The following is a 17,689-nucleotide window of genomic DNA, read 5'->3' as shown; positions in this document are numbered from 1 at the left end:
GGGTGGGAGGGGACCTGGTGACCATGCATATCCCTGGGCCAGCGGTTCTCCCTGTTACAAATGAAGCCACTTGCCAGGCTGGGCGCTGCCGCCCATGGGTCCCCCAAGGACTAGGACTTGCTGCAGCTTGTGGGGGCTCTGCCTGCGTCCCCACTACTGGCCTGGGCTGGAGATGCCCAGCCAGGGGCATCTCAGGGGAAAACAGCCCTTTCTCTGCAGGCTGTGTCCCCTGGGGAGCCCAACTGGTGTCCGGGTGTCTGTCCCCAGGGAGGGAAAATGGCTGCAGAAGTCTGAAAGCTGTAGACAATCCTGCAGCATCAAGTGTATTTCCCTACAACATCCCAAGCAGTCACGATGCCTGGGGCCAGCTGAATGATTGCAGGTCACAAAAATGCGGGGCTGGCAGGCTGGAGGGGCTGTTTGCAATGCCCGGCACATCTCTTCCTCCCATGGCCATGTGTGGGGCTCGCTGCTGTCATTCCCCCATGCCACGGTGCCCCAGGCAAGAAAGGTGCTCACCCTGTGCCTCACCAGGACTGGGTTCTCCAGGGAACAGGCAGGTTTGGAGCCAGGATTTGACTCTCTGGTTGCATGAAGGGGAGTACCAAGGCCAAATTCCCTCTCCCGAGCTGGTGAGAGACATGGAGATGGAGGCACAGAGCTGAAACCAGAGTATGCCTGGAGAAAAGCTGGTGCTCAGGTGGGGAGACAAGAAGCCTGCTGGGATCTGCAGGGATGGGAAGGCAGACCCATAGCAGCAGCCTGTCGCTGCTTCTCATCCCCACTGGTTTGACTGGCATGAGAGTTGAGGATCCCAGACACACAGCTCCTGCCCCATGCTGGGACTGACGGCACATCCCAGAGCCCAACTAGCTGTGCCCAGTCACCCAGAGACCTGCCGTGCAACAGGAGCCGACCAGGAGCTTGGGGAGGAGCAGACCCGAGCGTGGAGTGGGAATAACACCCAGGTGCTGAGCTGATGTGTTATAGCGATACAGCCTCACCCTGCTGTGAGCCTCTGCCGAAACAGTCCGCCGTATATGTTTTTCCTGGCATCTGCTCTCCCATAAAGCAACTCAAGATGCTGTGGGCCCTGGGGAGCAGCTGGAGACATGTGCCAGAGGGATGTTTCCACCCATTCCCCACCCAGCAGGTGGGACGATGATTGTGCCAGCAAGGAGACAGGGAAACTGCTGCCGAGGCATCTCCAGCCCCGCTGCAGTGCCACAGGAGGGGACCCCTTGGTGCAGAGACCAGCAGCACCCTGTGAACTGGCAGAGCTGGGCACGCAGCTGGGGGCTGTGCCGTGCCGTGGATGCTGGCACTGGGCACACCAGGGTGTCAGGGTGACTCCCAGAGCTCACTAGCTTTCCAGGCTGCCTGTTGTAGGTGGTCTAACCAGCTCAGCTTCACCTCCTCAGCATCAGACCATCCCAAAACACCAGTCACCTCTCCACAGGTGCCAGTCAAAGCTCCATCCCCAGGTTGCCAGGTCCTACTGACACTCCTGCTTTATGTTCACGCTTATGTAGAGGCAAGTGCCAGCTCCAGGGGCCAGCAGCAGGAGGGTCCTTCACACCTCACCAGGACACACGCTCCAGGGCTGCCTGCCTCCACTCAAGCTATCAAATCTCTCATTACTAAGGCTGGTAAAGGTGGTTTCATTCCCAGCGGATTAGAAAGGCAGACAGGGACACGCAGCAGCAATCTCGACTGGGGACGTGGTCTGGGCAGACCGGGAGGAGCAGCTGCCACCAAGTGCACACCAAGGTAGGGAGGGCACTGGGGCTGTGTTGTGGGGAGGGTTTTTTTTAAATGATTCATTATTTCACAAAAGACAGAACCATGAGCAGCAAATGCTCGTCCAGCATTGTGAACTGCAAAGTTTTGCATGTGAGAGTTTTTTCTGAGTTTTTGTTTCCCTGTGGCCCAGGAAGAGCAAACCCAGTACAGCTCCCACTGCCACGCAGCAGCTGAGCTGCACCAAGCCTCTGCACGGAGACAAGGAGAGGGTTTTGTCTTGGGTGCAGATTGAAAGCACTGCTTAATCAGCACTCCACGAGACAATCCAAATTCCAGGAACTGGAAGGGGTTTGTGTCCCTGCCAGGCGTAATATCCTGCAGCCCAGACTGGCCCCGCTGCCAAAGCACACGGTATCTGCAGCAAGGACCTTGCTGGGAGCCAAGAAGCACACGCATTCAGCTGGATACAGCAGCGGCACTGGCAAATTCTCATTTTAACGAGCATCGGGGGGGAAAAAACAAAAAGAGATAAATCACTGCGTTCACAGCACTTTCTTGGCAGAGACACTCACCAATGCTTTTAAGACCAACAGACACAGCAGCTCTCTCCAGAATAAGCCATAACAGGACTTGCAGGATTTCTCTGTCATGTTTGTTTCTGGCTTCAGGCATCACCCATCACCCATGTATCAAGGTGGCAGATGGTGACATGAGCCCACATAGGACTGAGGAGGGCTTTGCCCTTTGCTGAGGAATGGGATCTGCTGTAGTCCCTGAGCATCCCTATGCCTGGAGGAGGTTGATGTGGCTTTCCATAGCACAGCCTTCTCTTTATTGAGGTAAAATAAAATAAAACCAAAGCCCTGTTTGAGAAAAACTGTTTTCCCAGGTAAGGCACAAACTCTGTTGCTCTAGTAAAATTTTCCCCTCTTATCAACTGCCAGAAAGGCTCATTTTCCAGCTTTGCTGAAAGCTGTTAATTTCCCCCAGTCCTGCTCCAAGCATCAGCAACAGCTCCAGCTAACTTGGTGCCCTCCCTGGCAGGGAAGGAAAGTGGGGCTTTTGAGGGCTTTTTGCATTTCCAGAGCCCTGTACAGGTCCAACACATCCAGAACTTGGTTCCTCCTCATGCATCATGAAAGGAGATATTCCTTCTGACTTAGACGTCAGAAGCTTTGATCTCCACATCTTGTGATGTGAGAAAACCCAGGGTGAACTGTATGTTTATTTGTGATCTCCCTGGAGTGAAATACTCTGTTGAGCTGTAATCCAACTGAGATCAGTCCTGAATTCGGAGGACTTCAGAGCCATCCTTCTTGCTAATTAAGATCAACTCCTTGTAAAATGTTGAATGTCTTTCCAAACCAGGCTGAGCCTTGGAGGAAGAAGTGCAGAAAAGTAAAATCTCATGCTGAAAAGGTGATCTCCCAGGCTGCGGGAATGAGGGGATGAATTCCCAGCTGCCAGTAGAGCCCTTCTTGCCCAGAGCATGGGGACACCATGCTGGGATGGGCTTTCTAAAAGAATTCAGCCTTTCTTCATGAAATTAAAGAAGTTTTGTAGGTATCAAACCCCTTCTCCCTGATAGGTCTGACATCACAGGAGCAGTGCAAGTTTCTCAAAGGACATTTCACAGTTTTAATGAGAAGTAGTTAAAATTGTGAATTTTGATCATCTGAACGCTCACTGTTAAAACCTGGGACAGAGTAGAAAGCCAGGGTGCAATGTGTGTCCACCTCACATTCCTTCATTGTACCCACCAGGCCATCTCCAGAACCAAGAACCTGCTTTCCCCCTGCCAGTGCAGTACAGTCACTCCAGGAAGGAGGCAAAATCGAGCATGCACTCCTAAAATCACCAGTAAATGAGAAGGTCTTGCTAATTTGTTTTTCAGGTCTACCTGGGAGCTCCCTTGCTCCTGTTGCATGGGCTAAACAGGATGGGCTTGGTGACAGACACAGCACAAGACAAACCATGTAGTTGTATAGTTTGCACCTACAGCTGCGTGCACTGGGGATCTGGGTGGTGGGAGCGGAGGAGACATACCCGCCAGAAGGGGAGAGCAGAGCAAACCCTGCAGCTGGACTCTTATATCTCCTCCAAGAGCCGGTAGCTGTGTCACAAATTGTACCACTCTGGACTTTACAGGAACCTTGGGAGCAAACCTGAAGCCAAACAGCCCATGTGCATTTGCCAAAGCTTGCAGGACTATTTATGAAGGGTTCAGTTATTGATTTCTACTGGATTTTTTCTTGACCCCAGGCCCATGCTGAGTCCTCCTCTTGGAGACTGCCTCCTAACCCACTTGGGCAGCACTCGTCCCTCCTGGGCAGTGTTTCTGCTGTTCGGGGCCAGCTGGCAGCAGCAGCACAGCTGAGACGATACACCACCAGCCCCTCACAGAGGGACATTTCACCTCTGCTGGGGTGTGATTACAGGCAGGAGGGGAGGGATAACAGGAGGCAGAGTGCGCGAGCTAGCTGTGGGGCACAGCTCATGTCAGGACCACCACATGTGTGACCCCAACTGTGCAGCCAGGGGAGCAGGGACCTCAGCAGAGAGACCAGCATGACAGAGGGCCAAGCCTTTATCTCAACTACTCAAGGCATCATGGCCTGCCTACAACAGCATGCTGGCACAGTGGCTTTTAAAGCCTAGCCCAAACTCTGGGGTTTAGAGCATTTCCTTTAATAAATGTGAGATGCTTCACTACTCCCTCCTGCTCTTTCTGATCACAAAGACACTGGACGCCTCTCTGATTTGTAGGACCATTTGCAATCCATGGATGCTGCTGTGAGATCCATCCATGGAACTGTCCCTGTGCCAGAGGCAGGATCATCCTTCAACAGGGACAGGCGGTTGTGTTCTCCACAGCAGAGCCCATCGTCCTGGAGCCTTTCATACAATGCCTAGCGACTGCCTCTGCTTTGAGTGTGATGTCCTTTCATAAGCCACCATTTCCTCTGGCATATTTGCTAGGACATGAGAAAAACTAGAAATAAAGGTGAAAAAAAACCCTTTGCCATTTTATCTCTAGTGACGCTGTGGGGAGCCGGCAGTCAGGGGCGTGGGCCGGAGCCTGCACATGTGGGTCTGATCACCCAGGCTGGGCTCAGCGGTACGGCACAGAGCAGCCTTGCCCGCAGGCTGGCTAGCAACCCACTTTCCAAAGGCCACATGGGCACTGTCCCAGTTCTGCAAGCTGTGATTTTCTCCTTTTACTGGGGCAACTGGCCAGGTCCTGACAGGAGCCTGATCCTGGGAAACTTTAGTGCTAGCAGCAACTGTGGCTGAAAACACGACAGGACTAATGCTTTTGTGGCAGGAAGTAAAACCCACTTGTTTTAGGGTTTTAACTAAGGTGTCCGTCAAGGCTAATGGGATCCTACATGATCTTCTTGGTCAATAGGTGGGTGTCAGCCCCCGCCACCCACCCTGGCACTGTTGGAGATGTGGTCCCCACCAGCAGCCCGCAACTGCCTGTGAGGAAACTGTGAAGGCCAGTGGCTCCACCCAGCACCAAGATATAATTGGATCCATTGAAAGGTGAGAAATTTTTCCACCGGCTCTAGAAATAAATTTCTCTGAAGTTGAGTACTGCAGACAGTAGTTTCTTGCAAAGGTATTTTTTACAGTAACTGGGCTAAATTTAGAAATCCGCTTAAAAAGTAACACGGAAACTCCTCTCAGCACAATTCAGAAGATAATTTGCTGTTTGCTAATGATTTATTTTTCGGCCCAGCACTGTGGATGTGTGATGGTCTCACTGCACTCTGCCAACGTGAGAAGAATCTAACAGCTCAATGGAAAGAGGGGCCCATCGTGCCACGAGTCAGCTGAAACTGAGATAGGCCCAAACCTGGGAGCCAAACATCAGCTGTGACCCCCTCACCAGCTGCACCTGGGGTGGGTACCGGGACCCCCTGCCCTACAGCAGCACTGTGCCCCCCCCCATCCCCACTGCACGCCCAGAGCTTGCCCACGCAGGTGCAGCCCATGTCCAGCTCTGCCCACGCACACAGACACACACAAGAGCCAACAGCCCTGGAAACATGATGATGGTGGGGTTTTTTACTGTGCTTATTGCCTGCTCCCTGCGTGGTCGGCTTTCGGGCTTGGTGGTGGGAAACCCATTGGCCCCACCCAGGGGTCCTGGTGGGAGTTCCTCATCCCATGGGGCAAAACCACCCTGCATGAAAAGCATCATCTGGGGTGAGCTGAGATCATTGCTTTCCTCGGCATCCAACACAGTAAGTGTAATGGATGGAAAATGCTGCAGCTCCAGCAAAGGGCTGGATCAGCTGCTGGTCAGGGGCTAGTGGATCACAGCCCCAAAAGCCCAGACCCAGCAAAGTGAAGTCAGGACACCCTGGCAGTCTTACCATGTAATTTTCTTGCTTGGACGGGTATGTGCTTGCAGCTTGACTGCAGCCCCTGTGTATTCAGTCCGTTCCCTCTTTTTTCCCCAAGACCAAAATTAAGATAGAAACTGAGCACCTGGCACTGGTTCACAGGCGGGTTTGCCATGGCTGCACAGGGAGGTCTTGTTCCCATTGCTCCTTTTCTTGGGGGTGGCCGTGCTGCTCATGTGCCTGGGCCCCCACTGTGGCACCGGCAAGCACCCTCCAACCATCCCCACCACTGTACAGTTCACTGTCTCCAGGTGCAAAATGTTTTTTCCACAGAAAAATGTTGCTGCTGTTTGTTTGTTTGGATCAGATTAAATAAAGGTGGGGCTAAAAGAGATGCTGCTTTTCCTCCCCAGCTCTGAAGGAAGTGGGGGATGTTTGCAGTAGTTTTTCATTCCTCAGGATGTTGGGAGACGGTCTCCTGAAGGTGTTGCTTCTCCTCAGGATCTGTCTGGGGCATATCTGCAGGGAAGAAGATGCAGCTCAGGTGGGTGGTGATCACTCAAAGCCTGGCCAGCTTTAAAAAGAGACTGGTGAGGGCAGGAAGGTGGTGCAGAAGGAAAGACATAGCACAGGAGCTCCTGGGGGTGTCTGGAGGAGATGGAAGGGCAGGAAAAGTGTGCTCTGGGTGTAGCCACATCTCTTCACAAGGCTGAGAAACAGGAGTGGTTCAGCTGTCCTGGGGGTCCCTGGGGAGGCCAGCAGTGCTGAAGCAGAGCGAGCACCTAATGGGTGAAACAGGGGTGTAAATCCTGAAGCTTTTGGTCTCCTGAGTGGCACTGGGCAAACCACTTTCCATATATATTTCTCCGGCCATGCTATCACACTGATCACATCTACCAGAGGTCTTTGAGGGCTGCCAGTGACCAGCATCAGAGCTGGTCCTGCCCTTCCAGGTGAGCAGGGCAGGACTACACAGGATTTCCTTGACATCTGCCTTTTTCTGGCACTGAAGCTGAAAGGAGCCTCAAATATTTTTGCTGATGTTTAAAATCTCTTGCTATACCTGCATCTTGGGTCTTCCTGGCTTCTGCTTGCAGAACATGAGCAGTCTGATGGATGCTTTGTATTTTCACCCCTCCACTCTCCCATGAAGATTTATTGTGACTCTTTGCCAAGAAACCTCCCTTTTCTCATGGGACATCCAAGCTTTCCCACATCCAGATGGCTGGATCCAAGGCACCAGATTTCTGTCTTCCTAGACCTGAAATTTCTAAGGTTCAACCATGGAGGCTTAGATGTTTGCAAGAACCATTTTGCTCAAAGCTGGACAAAGGCTGGAAAAGCAGAAAACAAGAATCTTGGGATGCTCTTTTCTGCTTGTTTCCTTAGCCTTCACCGAAGGAAGACCTGCAAAGATAGCTCTTGCAGCCCCTGCTCTGGCACATGAGACAGGGATTTCAGAGCCTGCAGACATACCATCACTGCTGCCTTTTGCCAGACTTACTGAGGTGTCATCTGCTCCTCCTTTGTCTTGGACTCCATGTTTATTACAGAAAAATGTGCATGTTGGAGTCCCGCATGCATTTGACTGTCCAAAAAGCAACCTCCTGGTTTCTGTATTGCTACCCCAAGGCCGAGCCAAACACATATGTGAGGTATAAGGGAATGGAAATCAAGAGCTCTGACTACAAAAGCATTTGCCAGCTGATCTAAAAAAAGTAGCTCCTTGGGCTCAGCCTGTGCCAGACGCTGCAAGAAGGAGCTGCAGTCCCTGAACTCACTTAGACACCCTGTCTGCCACAAGCGTTGTTCCCAGAAAGTAAAAGCCTGCGAGGAACTGTGTAGCTGGAGGTCCTGGCCAGACATGTTTTGTCAGTGTCACAGTGTCCCTGAGGAGCTGGGGGAGCACTGTGCTGCAGAATCTGGGAGAGGTTTGTGCTGGGAAATGAGCATGGCCATGGTTTTGGTATGCAGAAGCTCAGCGAGAGCCACAGGTGGTGAGGAGCACACTGATGCCTTCTTCCCATGCTGAGCTATCCTGCAGGGTTTTGAAGTGGAAAACAAGCAGCGAATGGCACAACATCGTTATAGATAATCTGTGCCCAGAGAAAAAGAGAAGAGCCCATGCTTGCAGTGCAGAGACTGTCTTTCAAGTGAAAAAGATTGCCTTCTACCATCTGCCCCACCTACCCCACCTTGCCCATGACCTGGTGCAAGTGTCAGTGCTCGCTGATGTGTATGTTTGGGGGGTTATTACCCCTCTGTTCTCGTTGTTAAGGCAGATTTTGTGTTGTTTCATGCTGGGATGTATTTCCCTGCCTGCTGAGAGGTGATGGAGGCCAGGTCACTGGCCACAGCAGCCACAGCAAGGGTTACTTGCAGATTCTGCCCTGTGTGAGCTTAACGTCAACAAGAAGCTCACAAACTCTTAACTTGTGGGCTCATCTGCCCAGCAGTGAATTATTCCTGCCTGAAGAGCTTGAAACAATGCTGTAAAACCCAGACAGTTTTCTGCTGCCCACCAACTCAGCCACATCACGGACAGGGGTGCAGGGCAGGAGGAATGGCGCTGGCTGCCTCAGCAGTGCCACCAGCTGATCCCCGCTGCCGGGGGGCAGGAACTCTCCCGGGGGCCTCCCATCAGGAAAGGCTCCCATGCGGGGAGATTCCCCTTCGCTGACACTGGCAAGGGGTTGGTGTGTCAGCACATGGCTTGTACTTCTCAGCCAGGACACCCATGGTGGGTGGACACTGAGGTCACTGTCCCAGCAAGGCATTACTCCCCAGTGTGCATGTGCTTTGATCTGCCAGGGATAAATGAGAGTGTTTAAAATACACTGGGAAAAAAAACACATATCTAGGAACATATACAAGAAAATGAGATTCCAATCAAAGCCTTGGAAGGTCCAAACACATGATCTTCAGTTTAACTGAACACACCCAGAACGGAAGCAGTTCTCTCCATATCTCTCTCAGCATGGAGACACGCTTCCCAGGGTCCCCCCCCAAACAGGCCCTGAAACCCCTCAAACTGGGATATCTCATCTGACAATAACTATCTAGTCTGAGGGTGCTCTGGGTGCTGGCAGCTCCACTGAGCCCACACACCCCAGTGTCCGCCCTTTGAAGTACAGGGGAAGCTGGATGGGGGACTCCTGCAGTTCATCGGCAGCTCTGTCACTCAGGCTGAGTCCACACAGTGACACAAAGCTCTCATGGTGGCTTGTGCTGACACATCCATGCTAGTGTGACCGTATGCCACAAGCGATGGAGAGGAAATAGCAGTGGAGCTGGCACACACCAGTACCTGGAGCACATGCCCCATGGGGACCTGGGCTTGCGGTGGCCGATAAGGACCATGACTGATAAGGTTCATGCTGCCTCGTCCTCCCTGCTGCTGCTAGAAAGATTTAACCAGCCTGCACAGAAAAGCGTGGTACAATCCAGCCTTCATCTTGCTCGCAGATGTGCTGGTGCCAGCTCCCGCAGAGGCACCTGGCAGGTCAGAGGGAGGTGCTCGGTGAAGGAAAGGACAGAGCCCATCTGCCCCGTGGCCAGCGTCTTGCAGGACAGCAAACACTGAGCTCACTGAGACAGCTGTTGCTTTTGGCACATCCCTCTCCCCGCTCCACTTCCCTGCAGACGCAGAGCGCGGTTTTACCTCAGCGTCCTGTCTGCTGCCCATGTGTTGCTACCGAACCAAGCCCACCGGGGCGGTTGGGTGCCCCGTGCCTGGATTTTCCTGCCTTGAAACCAGGAGAGGTGAGAGCTGTGCGGGAGCACCATGCCCCAGGCACCAGGAGGGTGCAACCCCAAAGCCTCCCCCAGCATCTTTCCAGCGTGTGTCCCAGAGCCAATGGGAAAGACACCCTCCAGGGCTGCACAGTTCCCAGCTGGACCCCATTACAGCCCCAGCACTTCCTTTTGTGCTTGTCAACATCCAGCTGTGGGTTCGTGGCTGAGAGAAAGGGAGGGTGCCATTGCCCAGGGGCCATGTCTGAGCAGGTGGGGTGCTGGGTCAGGTTTGGACAGGTGGATGAGGAATAAGCCTAGCCTCATCCTTCTGTATCCTCATCTGGTGCTCAGCTGTTTCTAGATTTTCACTTCCTTTTTTCTTGTTTAAACTGGTATTTTCAGGCTGTGATCATAAGAGAGAGGAAGCCTGGGAGCTCTGGTGGGTGGTTTGCTGGCTGGGGCTGGATGCTGGGTGCCTGTATTTCTCCCTCCACTGGTTGCTGCAGCACAGACACCACAGATGTAGTGGCCCAGCAAAGCCTTCTTTCCAAAACTAAGACCTTGAGTGGGTTAGGGGGGATGCCAGAAACTAGAATTTAATAAATTGATAAATGGAAGTGTTATATCATGGTATATCTTCTGGCATGAGTGGCTCACAATGTCCACCATTAAACCTGCGATAGCAGCTGGGAGATACAATGTGCTCTCAGGCTCTGTGCACAGCTGATGCTCATCTAGAGTAACTGGGATGAATGAAGTAGTTATAAAGCTACAAGTGCTGGGAGTGGGACTGGTCTTCTCCCCAGACAAGAAAAGGATCTTGCTTTCTGCCTGCTCCAGTGATGGAAAGGATGAGATGTCTCCATGAGTTCATAGAATGTGCTGAGGGGAAAACCTCCAAGTCTCCTTGCTGCAGTGTTTTGTGTCTACCTGCCTCCTGAAGTGGTTCAGTAAATCAACAAGGCTCCCCTCTGTGCCTGCCGAAACCCCTCCAGCTGTCTCGCACAGATGACAGTGGAGGTGATGAGGAGGGTTAATTGACTCTGACAAATATTTACCTGTTCCTCTGGGCTTACAGAAACCTTGCTCTAGCCCCAGCTTTGAAGTGGAGTTCAAAGCCCCAGCAATGCCAACATCTCAGGGGGAGTGAGCTCTCACTGGCATGCAAAAGCATTGCTCTACAAGGAGGGGAAGCACATCCCTCATCCTCCTCGGAGGGCACCTGGCACAGTGCTGGCACCTTCCACCATCTCATAGGGCCCTACTCATCTCCCCAGACCAGGGTAAGATCTGCTTTGTCAATTGTTTGGAGCCTACATTAAATAAACAGCCCAGAGAAAGGTCTTTTTCCAGCAAAGTGGCAGAACATGCTTCTCGTGTATTTTTTTTCATAACCTCTGAATGGTGTCAACAGAGATTGGGCTGAGTCACACATCTGTGGTAGGCTCATATTTTAAAAAAATAGCTTGTTTGAACTGTACAAACAAACACTTGTGAAAAGAATCCTGTTTCTTTAAGTGAAGCTGGTAAATGCTCTGATTTAGTTAAAGCACTAGGATTTGGCTTTAATTTTATTTTTCACCAAACTGAGAGCTAGGGAGGGGAAAAATGTTGTTTATTCTCTGAACAGATAGAGTCCAGGGAGCAGGAGCACAACCTTCATCACCCACCTCCTCCTGAGGCTGTTGGTGACAGCCCCCCTCTGTACTGTTGACCACCCTCCATACTTTCCTTCCACTTGGTAAGATGCAAACTGGATCACTGTATTTTGGGAGATGCTCTGTTCCTGGCAGACTGGGATGTGCTTCCTCACTGGGAGCTGAGAGCAGCCAGTCCAGTCTGCTTCATGTCTGGAAAATGGGCCAGATCATGAGAGACCAGTCACGGTCCTGCCAACCTCTCGTGCCTGACAGTAAAATATCATGAGATGCCCTGGGGAAGGTACAGAAGCTCCCTAACCAACACTTCAGGCTTAATCTGCTGTTTGGGAGCATTTAACCTTAATGGCAGTAGTTGTTCTTCTACCCCTCAGGTGCACACAGCAACACAAGTGCTCCCACACTCCTGCAGAAGCTAAAGGGAAGGGTCCTGGTTGGGAAAAAGGGTGATAAACCAGAGCCCAGGCACCAGTACAGCTCTGGGCTTCTCCCTGAGGCAAATTAATTTCCTTGCTTCCCTAATCCATGTGAATATCTGACCTGGGCATTGCTCGGCACACTCTCACCTTGCTGTCTTTCTGCCCATCTTGTCTTACAGGTGCCAGCCCTGGTTGATGACCACCCCAATAAACTCCACAGCCTGGGGCATCCTTGTTTCTTCTGCTGAAGGCTGGGATATGGGGCAGCCCAATGATGAAAGAGTATGGCAAGGTGAGTGAGAGGCACTAAACTCACTGAACACAGGAAATATATAATTAACCAAGCTAGTAAAGCACAGATTAAATATTATGTATGTATATTTTTTAGTTTTACACTTAATATTTGTAATTGCATATTTGACTGAAATAGCCACAGCTCATGCTATGTGGCTGGCTGTACCAGTTATCCAGTCAAGAAACCAGGGCTATTAACTGTGGTCCCGGCAGCTAATCAACATAAACTCACTTCCAAATTTTACACCTGAATATATGACTCTGATTTTTTTCCTGCAAACATATGAGCTAAAAATGCACCAATAAAGTTTGAAAAGTTCATATTTTCAATGAATAAGCACAGACCACTTCCTTTCCGTATTTGATCAGTTCCAATAAACAGCAGTTTCTTCATCTAAAAAAAATGCAATATTTTGGTACAGTAGCTCAAGGGCCACCCAGCAAAGGGTTCTTGTGGAAATCATCATTGTGAGTTTTGCATGATGTTTAGTCTATGATCAATAATCATTATAGAAAGGGAATAAATGGAAACAACAAATAACACTTTTAGCACATGACTAACAGGAAAATTAATTGGACGGGGCAGGAGTTACTTCCCAGTAACTGTGCTGCTCAGAGAATGCTACCCACTCAGCCTGCAGGGAATAACCTACCCAGCAGCTACCCTTGAAAGACAACACAGCAAGAATCAAATGAATTCAAATATACAGGTTTGGTGGGTGAGGATTTTCTCTGGCAAACACAGAAGGTGTGAATTATATGCTGTACAAAAAAAGGGGGAATATTTCAGCAAGGAGCTGCACATGCAGCCACCACAGCTGCTCAAGGAAATCAGGCAATTATAGATAAACATAACTAATTAAGAACATTTTATGCCCAAGCCAATGTACATTGAATCACATGAATTGTATCTTTTCTTATGTGTGATCTCATCCTCGCTTCATCTGCTAACGGTCTGTTTAATTTGTATTGTAGGAAGAGTAGCTATTTTACATCTCTGTGAACTCTGGCCATTTTTAAGCTCTTCAGACTGTTATCATATCCCTCTGCAACCTCACAATTATCTCTCTCTGAAAAAAATTTAAGAAGGAGAAAAACAGAACCTCTCCTATATCCCGCCCAGGGTATGGGAATACAGAGGTTAAGGGACTCGCCTATGGCTGGAGAGGGAGTTTGTCAGAGCCACAGATTAAACGCAGCTCCTTAGAGTCCATGCTCATCACAAGACTATTCTCTCCTGCAAATTAAAACCTGTCATTAGTCTGCTTTTGCTGCAATCTGGCTGTGTGGAACAAGAAATGTAAATATTTTGTAGCAGTAGGTATTAATTTGTAGCATCAATAAAGTTTGCACTGCTGAAAACTGAATTGATTCTTTCTTATGCTTTGCCCCATATCCCAAAATATTTTGATTTTTGGATTTAACCACCAAATATGCTGAAAATTCCCTGCAGCTCAGATCATACCCTTCCTATTCATTTGAGGAGTTGGAGGGGAAATGTGTGACCTGCAGAGGTTTTCATGCTGGGCCCAGCGATGGTTCAGTCTGTACAAATTCCCTGGGGTTAATTTCCACACCTTTTTCCAAAATTCTTGGGGTTTCGGGACTGGGAAAGACCTTTCCCATTTGTTTGGGCAGCCACACAGGTGGTGAGTTACCATCATCTCCCTTCTGTCTCTCAACTCAGCAACTCTGCTTCAAACTCAGCCTCTGCTCAAGAGAGCAAGACTTAACCTTGGTTCTACCCAAGCTGATGACAAGATGGGGGCTCATAGGAAGAGCATCCCTCCCCATCAGAGATGGGCAGCAAAGACCTAGACCAGTGTGAGGGAAAGCCTCTGCCCCAGGCTGCATTTCAAAGGCATCACTGACACGAGGGAACAAAGCACAGTAATATTTTTTTAATCTTTTTTTTTCAAGCTGACAGCGAATGGAGAAGGCTGCAGAGCTCAAAGCACTGAGGCTGATGGGCAAAGGACCAAAACTATCTTAAACTCCAAGCTTAACTTCCCATTAGACAAAGAAAATACAGCACAAATTATGCTTATGTAGCACCTCTCATGCAAACATCCCAGGCCGCTCCACGATCAAACACAATCAATCATGGAGATGTGAGCAGCGTTCACCAAGGAAAACAGAGAGCAGGGGAGGCTCGGCAAGAATGAGCGGCACGGCCGCCACGAGCACCTGGCTTCCAAAGGGAAGGGCTGGGGGGCTGGCGAGGGCCCCCCGGGCAGGCAGTGATGGGTAAGCAGATGCCAGTGGGGCGTGGGAATTGCTCTGAGGCAGCAGGATAATCCGGGAAGAGGGGAGGTCTCCCAGGTCTGTATGGGCCGTTACTAGTGGGGTAACGGCCCCACCGCCTGTATGGACACGGGCTGCTGGCTCTGCTGGTCCCGACGGGCAGCGTGCTCAGACGGGCACCCACCACGTCCTCGAGGTGCCCCTGGAGCACACCTTCACTGTGCAGTCAGTCGGCCTGTGAGAATCCACCTTAGCCCAAACTTGGATCAGAAAAGAACCAACTGCTTGTACCCAGAAATCTCACCCAAAAACCCCAACCTGATTCCTATTTAGCACAATTAAGAGGCTTAGTTTGTCTGTTTGAGCTGAGATTTCAGTTCAAACTTCTTGGTCTTGCTCCATAGCGAACCTCCGAACCTTTGCCAGTGTATTTTTCAGTGTCAGGCGGGTCCCTTTCTGGGACACTCAGGACAGCTGAAGGTCCTGCAGGGCTTTGTAAAAGGGCTGAAGAATTAAACTCCAGTAACTAATCCTGTGAACGGCTTTAAGGCATAATCAACTTCTCAGTTACAATCTTGCCACCTTCTAGCATGCTCCATTTTTGAACGTTTAGCAGCAAGAGCTTCTGAGTAGGGGTCTCATGACATTTATGCATGAGGCTGTGATGCTACTGCAGCATGTTCAGACACAGCATCATTTTCTCAGCATCAAAGTAACAGCAGATCACAGTGCAGCACTGTGAGCCTGAACAAAACACCACTGTCTTCCGAGAAGGTCTAAATTTCTCCACAGCTAATTCTAAGCTCCTAAATTAGGCGTACAGTTGCCCTAGGCTCCTGGGAAGGGTTGCTAAGGTTGTCTTTCCACTGACTGTGTACTGAGACTGGAGTGACTGTTCCCAGATGAGGATCCTCAGTTATGTGCAACGTACCCATACTGTAGTTTCACATCAGCAAGATAGACTTCTTTACAATCGAAGTGATTAACAAATGATTAACAGAATTACCAAAATGACACAAATTAATTTTCTAAGCAACTTAATTATTTAAAATAATTAACAACTCAGAGCGTCAATGTTCTTGCTCCAATGGATAGTGAAATATCTGATACGGCATGAACTCTATGACGAGGAAAGATTTCCCCCAAACCTGCTGCAGCTCAGAAGTAAGGATGCTCTTCCCAGGCATGTTGGATCTTACTTCAGACCTTTGCTCAGGCAGCTGGGATCTCCACATAACTTGTCTAAATAACTGCCCTAAGCTCTGAGTGACTGGGCATGCAGGGACAAGGCTTACCAACCACTCTTCAGCTCTGAAAGTAGTTCTACAGCCCCTAATGAATCTAGCCCTGTGTACTTTAGAGGAAAAATGTGATTTCTCAGTGAAAATGAAACAGTTCTTGGGGGCCTCTGTTCAAATTAAACCAGAAAAACAAAACCAAACCCCACACCAAATTTTTTTTAATCAAATAATTTGGAAGATTTCTGTTTGAATCAGGCAGTGATTTGGTGAGGTTAAAGGAAAAGATATGAAGAAAGGGAAGGACAGGCACATCTGCTATACCTGACAAATTAATTCCAGTTTAGTATAGTTCATACCTGTTGCAGTTTGACCTGGTGTCTGTGAGAGCTCTTTGGGAACTTTCTGCAATACCCCTAGAACAAACCTTATTCCCTGTTTACAAATAAAAGCCTTTTCTGCAGTTTTAAAAGACCTAAATTCTGCTTCTCTGATTCTTTACAGAGGAATGGCAATCAGCTCCTCATAAGGACTGCTGGCCTTGGCTGGTGCACATGGCAGCAAATACAGAGCCCAAAAGCAAAGATTTACTCTAAATCTGCAGGACACCTGGACCCAGCTAAGCTTTGCTCACTGCACTTGCGAGAATCCATGATTTACAGAGATAATCCTCAAACGTTTCAAGCTGGGCGCAAGATAGACACATTTCCAGCCCATGCCATCAACTCTATTCATCTGGAACAGGTGCCAAGCTTATGAAATCCTCCTGCTGTGTGGTAGACTCCACAACATGCTTCATTAGCAACCAGCCGAGCAGCTCACCACCTCCAGCTCGCAGGCATTGCAAACAGACTGGAGATCAGAGACCCAAACCTGGGAAGCAAAGGAGGCAATGTTTCAAAGGCAGAGGGGGATTTAGGCAGACAATGCGGACTCTGTAAAACCTGCTCCCAGCCCCTCTTATCCTCACTCGTTTGAGTGAACGCAGCTGTCTGTCTTTTCTAATTCAGGGGTACAATGATGTGGCTGGAAGTGTTAGACATGGCCATGGCAGTCTTATTAAAAACAACATATAATAAATTGCCAAATGCCATTTACCCTAGATAACCTCCTTAGCTGAAACTCTCAGTATCTACTGCAGCTGCTTTGATGTGTCCTTCTGCTCTTTCAGCCCAGATGCCATAGATTTGCTGACAATGACTGCAAACTGGCTTTGAAATGTGCTCTGGCAAGAAATACTTTCCCATCCTGTCTCAGATAGGGTCTGCTTTTTTTCCCCCTCTCACATTTTTCTTACTGAGGCCGTTGGGATGAATAAAGGCTCTTTGTTCATTTAGCCATTTCTCTGCTTGCTGATGCATTTTTTTTTATTTTTTAAAAACTAAGTTGAAATGACAGTGGCTGCAGTTCAATAGATTAAATAGGTCTCAGATACCATAGTGATAGCCAGTGCTTGGACACCACTTTCAGATATAAATAAGAGTTCCAGAAATACTTTTTCCCTCTCTCTTAAGCCTCAGGGGAAAAAAAATCTACAGAGTGAGGAAATTGTCAAGTTTTCTCTTGAGTATTATGGTAAGACACTCTCTTTCAGAGGAGCCGGCACCTTACTCTAGAAGTAGTGGATGCTCATTTATAGGACGAGAGAAAACGGCCTCAGGTTGGACCAGGGGAGTTGGTTGGGTTCTAGGAGAGGTTTCTTCACGGAGGGGGTTGTCGGGCACTGGGACAGGCTGCCCAGGGAGGCGGTGGAGTCACCGTCCCTGGGGGTATTTAGAAGTGTCGATGGGCGCTCAGGGCCGTGTTTAGTGGCGGGCGCGGCAGTGCTGGGTTAACGGTTGGACTCCATGACCCTCAGGGCCTTTCCCGACCGAAGCGATTCCACGGCATAGATCCCACCGCCCGGAGGCCCTTAGGGCATCTCTCTCGGCGGCCGTCCGGCGGCGGGTGCGAGCCGCGGCCCGGGCTCTCCCCTCGCTCCGCGCCGCCGGCCCTGCAGGGCGCTC

The sequence above is a fragment of the Athene cunicularia genome (genome assembly GCF_003259725.1).
Source record: "Athene cunicularia isolate RWA chromosome 20 unlocalized genomic scaffold, athCun1 chr20_part1, whole genome shotgun sequence".
Lineage (NCBI taxonomy): Eukaryota > Metazoa > Chordata > Aves > Strigiformes > Strigidae > Athene > Athene cunicularia.
The sequence above is the reverse complement of the archived record's forward strand: the minus strand, read 5'-3'. Positions refer to the sequence as shown.